Source organism: Macaca fascicularis, chromosome 14 (assembly GCF_037993035.2).
Source record: "Macaca fascicularis isolate 582-1 chromosome 14, T2T-MFA8v1.1".
NCBI lineage: Eukaryota > Metazoa > Chordata > Mammalia > Primates > Cercopithecidae > Macaca > Macaca fascicularis.
The window spans coordinates 101,100,115-101,111,697 of record NC_088388.1 but is presented as its reverse complement, the minus strand read 5'-3'; positions in this window follow the sequence as shown (position 1 = coordinate 101,111,697).

The window sequence follows — 11,583 nt, the reverse complement described above, 5'->3', positions numbered from 1 at the left end:
ATGCTCCTGGTTCTAGGTTTTTTTTTTTTTTTTTTTTTTTGAGATAGAGTGTTGCTCTGTCACCCAGGCTAGAGTGCAGTGGCGCAATCTTGGCTCACTGCAACCTCCGCCTCCCAGGTTCAAGTGATTCTCCTGCCTTAGCCTCCCGAGTAGCTGGGACTACAGGCGCATGCCACCACACCCAGCTAATTTTTGTATTTTTAGTAGAGACGGGGTTTCACCATGTTGGTCATGCTGGTCTCCAAACTCCTGACCTTAGGTGATCCACCCACCTCGGCCTCCCAAAGTGCTGGGATTACAGACATGAGCCACTGCTCCCGGCCTCCTACTTCCAGTTTTACCTGGCTCCATCAGATTTCTATTTTGATGTCAGAGTGAGCTTCCCAACATGTAAGTCTGATCAAGGTGTGATACCATTCAGGACAAATTCAGTCCCCTTAGAATGGCATATGAGGCTTTTAACCATTCTGGTCCTTGCTGCTCTCCTCAACCTATCTTTTGCCACTCCTCTTCTATGTCTGCTTTGTTTTCCAGACATATTGAACCACTTGTGGTTTCTTGAGTGAGCCATTTTCCCTCTCATCCTTTTGCCACTGCAGATGTTTTTACTGCTGCTTGGAATTCACTTGCCCCCTTTTCACATAGTTTCCCCTGAAACTCAACCTTGAAGACTTAACCTCTAACAGAGAGCCCTCATGGTTCTCCCCTGCTCATCGGTCCCCACCCAGAGTAGGCAAGGGGCTTCACCTCTGGGATCTCAAAGAATCTAACTTTTGCCTCCATCATGGCATTTACCATAGTTTGTTGTAACAGTTTACATACATGTTTGTGTCCCCAGCACTCCTCTGAGTGCTTCTGCAACAGTATCTCCCATCTCTGTATCCCCATGACAGCAATGCTCAACAAATAACAGGTGTTCAATAAATGTACAAAAGAGGGAGGGGAGAGAGGTAAGGAGAGAGATGTTGGAGCCCAAAAATGAAGATACGGTTGAATCTCAAACAACTAACTTGCTGCCACAATTCTAATTTTGAAAATTCAGCCTCCACAGACCAGACAGATGTTTCTATCCCATATATCTCCAAGACATCACAACATAGACTAAATGCTAATGCATTTGTCTGTAAGCTCAAATGTTTTTGATGGAATAAAAGTAACAGTTGGCCAGGCACGATGGCTCACGCCTGTAATCCCAGCACTTTGGGAAGCAGAGGCAAGAGGATCACGAGGCCAGGAGTTTGAGACCAACCTGGCCAACATGGTGAAACCACATCTCTACTAAAGATAGAAAAAATTAGCTGGGCATGGTGGCACGCGCGTGTAATCCCAGCTACTTGGGAGGCTGGGACAGAAGAATCACTTGAACCCAGGAGGCGGAGGTTGCAGTGAGCCAAGATGGCGCCACTGCACTTCAGTCTGGGTGACAGGGAGAGACTCTGCCTCAAAAAAAAAAAAAAAAAAAAAAAGAAGCCAACATTTAACTGGCTTCTCTGACACTGGTTTGTATACTGAGCTGATTTGTTCAATACTTTTTATTTGTTTGTTTGGTACGGTGGAGATGTCAGGCCTCTTCCAGAAAGGCTTACTCCTTTCAAATACATGTCATTTTCATATTATCCCAACTATGGATGCATTTTGGTTAATCGGCTTCTTTTTTTAAAATATAAAGTCATATGTGCTACAGTAAAAATTAATTTCCAATTAGATTTATTTTTCTTCTAAAATCTAGCTAAAGTTATCCTTATGAGAGAAATTAAAGTAGGGCCGAATAGCCGGGTGTGAAGAATTTTGGAGTATGAGGCCCTTCACGCTTAGGGCAGAACTGGGTGTGGCATGCACCAAATAGGCCCCCCAAATAGCCTCTCAAATGCTATATACAATACCAGTTATCAGATTCAGGCTTGTACTTTTCCACATCCCGGCTTGAAAATAAAGGCTACTAGATCTCATTATTTACTATACTTTACTAAATTATACTAAAAAATGTAAAGATGTCTTCTAAATATATTAAATATATTCCATGATTATCTGTCAATGGTTCTCACAGTGTGGTCCCTAAACCAGCAGCATCAGCATCACTAATCTCTGGCCATAACCCAGACCAATGAAATCAGGGACTCTGGAGGTGCACACAGCATTCTGGGTTTTTTGGCGGTTTATTTTTATTTATTTTTTTGAGACAAAGTTTCGCTCTTATTGCCTAGACTGGAGTATAATGGCATGATTTCGGCTCACTGCAACCTCCACTTCCTGGGTTCAAGCAATTCTCCTGCCTCAGCCTCCCGAGTAGTTGGGATTACAGGCGTGTGCCACCAAAACCAGCTAATTTTGTAGTTTTAGTGGAGATGGGGTTTCTCCATGTTGGTCAGGCTGGTCTTGAACTCCTGACCTCAGGTGATCCAACTACCTCAGCCTCCCAAAGAGCTGGGATAACAGGCATGAGCCACTGTGCCCAGCATAATCTGGTTTTTAACCAGCCCTCTAAGTGGTTCTGGTGCATGCTGACGTTTGAGATCCACTGCTCTATATTATCTTCTACATTCTGTTTTTGTTCTATTAATATTAAATATCAGCTTTTGTAAATATTATGCATCAAAGTAAATGTCTTCATTTTATAGGCAAATCCTTTAATCTCATTTTCCCCACAAATATCTATATCTAGCATATAATATATATTTAATTGATAATTGAAAATATCTATCTGATTCATAACATATTCATGTTGTAAAGGATCTTACAAACTGAGGTCTTGAATCCTACCTGAAAGCTGACTATTAATCCTATTTTAAAACATCTCTTAAGCAGTGATTCCAATTTGTTTGTAGTTTTTTTTTTTTTTTTTTTAACATGGAGACTCTGTCACCCAGGCTGGAGTGCAGTGGCGCGATCTCAGCTCACTGCAACCTCCACCTCCTGGGTTCAAACGATTCTTCTGTCTCCGCCTCTTGAGTAGCTGGGACTACAGGCATGTGCCATCATGCCCGACTAATTTTTCTATTTTTGTAGAGACAAGATCTCACCATGTTGGCCAGGCTGGTCTTGAACTCCTGACCTCAAGTGATGCACCCGCCTTGGCCTTCCAAAGTGCTGGCATTACAGGCGTGAGCCACCGCACCCAGCCATGTTTATAGTTTTAAAATTTTGTGACCCCTGCTTTGTCATACACGTATCTTCAACATAACATAGCACAATTTTTTTTTTTTTTTTTTTTTTTGAGACGTCGTCTTGCTCTGTTGCCCAAGCTGGAGTGCAGTGGTGAGATCTTGGCTCATCACAACCTCTGCCTCCCGGGTTCAAGAGATTATCCTGCCTCAGCCTCCCGACTAGCTGGGACTACAGGTGCATGCCACCATGCCCAGCTAATTTCTGTATTTTTAGTAGAGATAGGGTTTCACCATGTTGGCCAGGCTGGTCTCAACCTGACCTCATGATCTGCCTGCCTGGGCCTCCCAAAGTGCTGGGATTGCAGGCGTAAGCCACCGTGCCGGCCGCACAATTTCATTTTAAAAACCGTTAAGTAGGCCGGCGCAGTGGCTCAGGCCTGTAACCTCAGCACTTTGGGAGGCTGTGGCCGGTGGATCTCTTGAGCTTAGGGGTTTGAGACCAACCCGGCCAACATGGCAAAACACCATCTCTACAAAAAAATATAAAAATTAGCCAAGCATGGTGGAGCATGCCTGTGGTCTCAACTACCCGTGAGGTTGCAGTGGGAGGATCACTTGAGCCCAGGGGACAGAGGTTGCAGTGAGTCGATATCGTGCCACTGCACTTCAGCCTGGGCAACAGAGAGAGACCCTATATCAAAAAAGCAAAACAAAAAAACTATTAAGTAGGAAACACTAGGCTGGGCACAGTGGCTAATGCCTGTAATCCCAGTACCTCGGGAGGCCAAGGAGGACGGATCACCTGAGGTTAGTAGTTCAGGACCAGCCTGTCCAACATGGTGAAACCCTGTCTCTACTAAAAATACAAAAATTAGCTGGGTTTGGTGGTGGGCACCTGTAATCCCAGCTACTTGGGAGGCTGAGGCAGGAGAATCGCTTGAACTTGGGAGGTGGAGGTTGCAGTGAGCCGAGATCATGCCACTGCACTCCAGCCAGGGTGACAGAGCAAGACTCCATCTAAAAAAATAAAATAAAATAAAATAAAAATAAAAAAAATTAAAAAAATAAATAAAAAGAAAACACTAAATTTCTTTTGATAATTTAATACATCAACTCTCAACTCTCTGGAAGTGCCTTCTAATACCCACTTATTTCTTCTTTAACCTAAGTTCCTAGTGTTTTGTCTAATAAGTGGAGAACAGCTGGATACCATTTCTGTCTAACAACCCTTCATATACTTGAATGTAATCATTATTCCCTCAGTCTTTTTTCTAAACAATCTGGGTCGCTTAACCTTTACTCAGTCTGTTTCTCAACTCTTTAATCATCTCACAGCCCTCTGAAGCCTCTCCAAGCAGTCCACAGTCTTATTTATTTATTTTTTGAGACGGAGTTTCACTCTTATTGCCCAGGCTGAAGTGCAATGGCACGATCTCGGCTCACCCCAACCTCTGCCTCCTGGGTTCAAGCGATTCTTCTGCCTCAGCCTCCCGAGTACTTGGGATTACAGGCATGCGCCATGCCACCACGCCCAGCTAATTTTGTATTTTCAGCAGAGATGGGGTTTCTCCATGTTGGTCAGGCTGGTCTTGAATTCCCTACCTCAGGTGATCTGCGCGCGTCGACCTAACCAAAGTGCCGGGATTACAGGCGTGAGCCACCTCACCCGGCCTCTTCTCTATTTATTAATGTCATGATATATGCTATGGACAGTCCAAAACAGCATTTGTGTATACACAATTGATTAAAACGTATCATGATTTTCTATATATAAAAAGTGTATAATTTAACATTCTTTAAAAATATTTTTTTCTTAGGAAATAAAAATGTAAGCTCTTATCTTGTGCTCATGTATTTGTTGTGCTGGATTCAGAAAAGAACATTTTAGAACTAAAAGGCAAAGGAGATCACTTAACTTCCTCGTTTTACAGAACTCAAGGGCTTGGGAGGTTAACCTGCATCATCCAATATGGCAGCCGCTAGTCATATTTTAACAAAAAATTCAGTTCTTTAGTCACACTAGCCACTTTTCAAGTGCTCAGTAGCCACACATGTGGCTAGCAGCTGTGGTAGATAGCACAGATATAGATAATTGTCTCTTCATCACAGAAATTTCTCTTGGACAGTGCTGGTTTAAATGATTCGCCCAAAGCAAATCATTAACCAGTGGCAGAGCCAGAACTTCCAGTTCCTAGTCTAGAGATATCCCACCATACTATCTACTACCTTTTAAAATAAGATGAAATATGAGCAATTACATCTCTAATATACAAGCATTTATTATGTTTATGCAGAAAGCATTGTGGTAGGCATGGATCCTGACCCCAAAAAGGTTGTTTTTTGCTTTGTTTTGAGATGGAGTCTTGCTCTGTTGCCCAGGCTGGAGTGCAGTGCCGTGATCTCGGCTCACTGCAAGCTCCGCCTCCCAGGTTCACGCCGTTCTCCTGCCTCAGCGCCCCCGAGGAGCTGGGACTACAGGCGCCGGCCACCACGCCTGGCTAATTTTTTTGTATTTTTAGTAGAGACGGGGTTTCACAGTATCAGCAAGGATGGTCTCAATCTCCTGACCTCGTGATCCGCCCACCTTGGCCTCCCAAAGTGTTGGGATTACAGGTGTGAGCCACCAGTTCCGGCCTTTCTTTTTTGTTTTATAGACAGGGTCTCACTATGTTGCCCAGGCTAGAGTGCAGTGGCCACTCACAGGCATGATCATAGTGCACTGAAGCCTCAGACTCCTGGGGGTCAAGCAATCTTCCTGCCTCAGCCTCCCCAGTATCTGATAGTACAGGCACAAGCCACTTGCCTTGCTCCAAAAAGGTTTTAAAAAGGAAATTACTTTAGACTAGGCACAATGGCTCAAGCCTGTAATCCCAGAAATTTGGGCGGCCGAGGTGGGCAGATCACTTGAGGCCAGGAGTACAAGACTAGCCTGGCCAACGTGTTGAAACCTCGTCTCTACTAAAAATACAAAAATTAGCCAGCTATGGTGACATGCACCTGTAACCCCAGCTACTCAGGAGGCTGAGGCAGGAAAATCACTTGAACCCAGGAGGCAGAGGTTGCAGTGAGCCAAGATTGTGCCACTGTATTCCAGCCTGGAGCAACAAAGTGAAACTCTGTCTCACAAAAAAAAAAAAAAAAAAAAGCCAGGTGCAGTGGTTCACGCCTGTAATCCCAGCACTTTGGGAGGCTAAGGTGGTGGAATCACAAGGTGAGGAGTTTCAGACCAGCCTGAGCAACATGGTGAAACCTTGTCTCTACTAAAAATACAAAAATTAGCCGGGCGTGGTGGCAGGCACCTGTAATCCCAGCTACTCAGGAGGCTGAGGCAGGAGAATCGCTTGAACCCAGGAGGCGGAGGTTGCAGTGAGCCGAGATCGCACCACTGCACTCCAGCCTGGGCAAAAGTGGGACTCTGTCTCAAAAAAAAAAAGAAAGAAAGAAAGAAAGAAAATCACTCTAAATAGGATTGCTGCCTATACAGAAAATGACATACAGTTTGGTCACATTTTTCCTTTTGGCCTCTAGCTATTTAATGTATTTATGTATATAAATGTGTATATGTTTTACTGAAATATCTCCAATCCCTTTGACCTTCCCTGGGACATCAGATACTTCTCAGCTCATACCTCAATTTCTGCAGCCAATTCCTGGCTGGTTTCACAGGCTCCATACGGCCTTTCCTGTTTCTATCAATCTTCTTCAATTCTACAGCCATTTCCCTCAAGTACCATTTTCACCCTTGCTCACCCACTCAAAACTGTGTTTGATCACTATAGTGTATCATACACTAAAAACAATCATGATGAAGTTAACAACAATGACTTACGTTCGTGTGACACACTTTTCTCAAGGCTTCCACACATGATCCTGTTTCATTTAATTCCTGCCCTTCTCTCTGGATATTAAAGCCTTCAATCAACTGTTGCTCTTTTATTTCACAAGATTGTTTCTTGTTAAATATTTCAAGTAGATCAAGGCTGGATGCAGTGGCTCATGCCTGAAATCCTAGCGCTTTGGGAGACCAAGGCGGGAGGATCACTTGAGGTCAGGAGTTTGAATCACCCTGGCCAACATGGTGAAACCCCATCTCTACTAAAAATACAAAAATTAGACCGATGTGGTGGCGCACACCTGTAATTCCAGCTACTCGGGAGACTGAGGCATGAGAATTGCTTGAATCCGGGAGGTAGAGGTTGCAATGAGCTGAGATAGTGCCACTGCCCTCCAGCCTGGGTGACAGAGCCAGACTCTGTCTCACAGAAAAACAAAAAAAGTCAGGTAGATCTATTCTAAAAGTTCTATAACTAGGAGGCTGAGAGTCTCCTTGACTTTCCCAGTTCAATCCCTCAGCAAGTAACATTGGTTTCAGGTCCAAAAGTACATCTGGATATACCTACTTCCTTCCATGTATATTAGTTTGCTTTAGACTGTCATAACTAAGTACCACAGATTTGGTGGCTTAAACAATAGAAAGTTATTTTCTCACACTCCTGGAGGCCAGAAGTCTAAGATCAAGGTTCCAGCAGGATTGCTTATTCTAAGACTTTTCTCCTTGGCCTGTAGATGACCATCTTCTTCCGGTTTCTTCACATGATTGTCCTTCTGTGCTGTGCTCTTCTTCCTCTTATAAGGACAGCAGGCAAATTTAATTAGGGCCCACCCAAATGACCTCATTTTGCCGTCATTACCTCTTCAAAGGACCTATCTCCAAGTATAGTCCCATTCAAAGGTACTGAGGATTAGGATTTCAACACATGAATATGGGGGACAGGGGCACACAGTTCAGCTCATGACACTCCATCGTCACCGAAACCATCCTTGCCCAAGCTGCCCTCATTTGTCGTTAGACCGTGATGCTAGTTTCCTTGCTTCTGCATGTCCTCTTGAATCCACTTACCACATAACTGCCACAGTGATCTTTTGATCTTTCAAAAATGTATAGCACTCTCTTGCTTAAAATCTTGTACTGGTTTCCCATTGCACTTAAGTTAAATTTCAAACTCCCCTCATTGGCTTACAAGAGGTATGTGATTTATCTTTCTACCTTTCCAACTTCAATTCATGCCACTTTCTTTCTTGTCGACTTGTTCCATCCACAATGACTTCTGTCAGGTCCTAAAACATAACAAATTCATTCCATCTTGGAGCCTTTGCATATGCTATCATTGTTTTCGAGAACATTAATATGCTTAAGTCTCAATTTAATTCTTAACCTCCTTAGAAGAATCTTCTCAGACTTACCACTATTATTTCCTAGTATAATCATAATTTATAATTACTTTATATATTTTACTATATTTTTCGGTCACTAGATTGTAAGTTTCTTCGAGCCATGGTAATGTGTTTTGTTTACCACTGTTTCTCCAAGCTTAGAATTGTGTCTGGCACACAATAAACATTCTTTGAACAATCTACTCTTTCGGCAGATCTCTTGCTCTATTCAAGAAAGTTTGTAATTGCACATTTATTTCCTACCTCTGCACCACAGCATGGAACATTCTTTCTACCTAGAATTCTTTCCCCTTCTAAGCCAATCCTTGGCTATCATTTCTTTTAAAATAAACCTCAATTCCCTTCCCAAGGAAGCCTTTGACTATGGATCATCCTTGACTGTCATCTCTCTCTCTTGGCTTCCTTAGAACTTCACTGATATGTCTAAATTTATATTTATTAAGTACTTAAAAACACAGTTTTTTCTTTTTCTTTTTATTTTTTTTTTTGGAGATGGAGTCTGGCTCTGTCACTCAGGCTGGAGTGCAGTAGTAGCGCTATCACGGCTCACTGCAACTTTCACCTTCCAGGTTCAAGTGATTCTCTTGCCTCAATCTCCCGAGTAGCTGGGATTATAGGCACCCATCACCATGCTCAGCTAATTTGTGTATTTTTAGTAGAGACAAGGTTTCACCATGTTGGCCAGGCTGGTCCCGAACTCCTGACGTCAGGTGATCCACCCGCCTAGGCCTCCCAAAGTGCTGGGATTACAGGCGTGAGCCACCACGCCTGGCCAGTTTTTTCTACAAAATGTTTTATTTTACAATATATTAAAGGAATAAAGGGTGCTAGTTGATTAAAAAAATTGGCTAAGTAAAAGTTAATTTAAAAGTTAACTTATACTATCATACATGGTTTTACATTACTATCACCCTCATACCTTTCTAATAGCAAAGCCGATAAAGAATATAATTTATAGGCCGGGCACGGTGGCTCATGCCTGTAATCCCAGCACTTTGGAAGGCCGAGGCGGGCAGATCACAAGGTCAGATCGAGACCATCCTGGCAAACAAGGTGAAACCCCGTCTCTACTGAAAATACAAAAAAAAAAAAAAAAAAAAAAAAATTAGCTGGGCATGGTGGCAGGTACCCGTAGTCCCAGCTACTTGGGAGGCTGAGGCAGGAGAATGGCATGAACCTGGGGTTGGAGCTTGCAGTGAGCAGAGATTGTGCCACTGCACTCCAGCCTGGGTGACGGAGCGAGACACCATCTCAAAAAAAAAAAAAAAAAAAAAAAAGGAATATAATTTATAGATCCATAGTGTTTGTTAAAGCCCCAGGAGGTTACTTTTTTCTCTTTGCCAAAAAAAAAAAAAAAAAAAAAGGGAGAGAGAGAAAGCATGAGGAAAGAAACATAAGCAGGAATGGTATTGCTTCTCAGCCTTTTGGCTAATATCAAGTGTAGCAGGAATGGTAAGTTTCAACCTTACTTAAACCAAGTTTAGCCTGCTTATTCCAACGAACTTGGCACGTGTACCAAGTCAGGAGATTGAAGACTTACCTTAGAGGATATAAGGTATACCAGCTACTAGAGTTTACCAACTGGGACACTGCTAAGTGTGGCACTAAATGTAGCTTTTAGTGTTAATGAATGCAGCTTTCACTGTAAAAGAATACTTCCCTGTCTTTTATTCCGTCCTTTGTTGTTTTGTTTTCCTCTATTCTTTTCTTTCTTTTCTCTCTGGTTTTTTAAACTAGAGGAGTAGACAGTGGAGTAGTCATTCCCAACCCTGGAGTTGCCAACCAGAATGAATACACATTTTAAAGGCAATATACAAAGTAAAGCTCTATCTCATAAACAAGTTAGAGCAATTAAAATAATACCATTTTGGCCTGGTGCGGTGGCTCACGCCTGTAATCCTAGCACTTTGGGAGGCCAAGGCAGGTGGATCGCCTGAGGTGAGGAGTTTGAAACCAGCCTGACCAACATGGAGAAGCCTCGCCTCTACTAAAAATACAAAATTAGCCGGGTGTGGTAATGCATGCCTGTAATCCCAGCTACTGGGGACGCTGAGGCAGGAGAATTGCTTGAATCTGGGAGGCGGAGGTTGCAGTGAGCCGAGATCATGCCATTGCACTGCAGCCTGGGCAACAAGAGAGAAACTCTGTCTCAAAAAAACAAACAAACAAACAAACATTTCAGGCTGGGCACAATGGCTCTCGCCGGTAATCCCAGCACTTTGGGAGGCTGAGGCAGGCGGATCGCTTGAGCTCAGGAGTTTGATATCAGCCTGGGCAACATGGTAAAACCCCGTCTCTACCAAAAATACAAAAAATTAGCTGGGCATGGTGGTGTGTGTCTGTGGTCTACTCAAGAGGCTGAGATGGGAGGATTGATTGAGCCCTGGAGTTCGAGGCTGTCGTGAGCCAAGATCATGCCACTGCACTCCAGCTTGGGTGACAGAGTAAGACCTTGTCTAAAAATGAAAATAAAAATAAAAACACCACCATTTCACGTTCATCATATTGAAAAAAAATACAGATTTGACATATACTAAGTGTTATCCAGAAAGCTGTAAAATGGGAGTTCTTACATCCGTAGTGGGAGCATAAATTTGTGCAATCATTTTGAAGAGCAACTTGTCAATATCTAGTAAGGCTGAATATATACTACTAACCAACAATTCTATCAGTTAGAAGCCTAGAGATCTAGGAGCTCAAGCCCAGCCTGAGCAACACAGACAGATCTCATCTGTAAAAAAAGAATGAAGGCTTAGAGAACACTTCAGAGGAAGACATGCCCAAGGATATTCATTCCAGCATTATTCATGCAACCAACATGTCTAACAACATGAGATGGATAGATACGGTAAGGCCATCCAGTTAAAATGGATAAACAGGCTGGTAGCTATGACTCATGCCTGTAATCCCAGCACTTTAGGAAGCTGAGGCGGGCGGATCACCTGAGGTTGGGAGTTTGAGACCAGCCTGACCAACATGGAGAAACCCCGTCTCTGCTAAAAATACAAAATTAGCCAGGGTGTGGTGGCTGGTGCCTGTCATCCCAGCTACTCGGAGGCTGAGGCAGGAGAATCACTTGAACCCAGGAGGCGGAGGTTGCAGTGAGCCGAGATTATGCCATTGCACTCCAGCTTGGGCAACAAGAGCAAAACTCTGTCTCAAAAAAAAAAAAAAAAAAAAAAAAGGATAAACAGGAGTTATTTGTATCAACACAGGTAAAATTTGAAAAAATGCTGAGTAATAA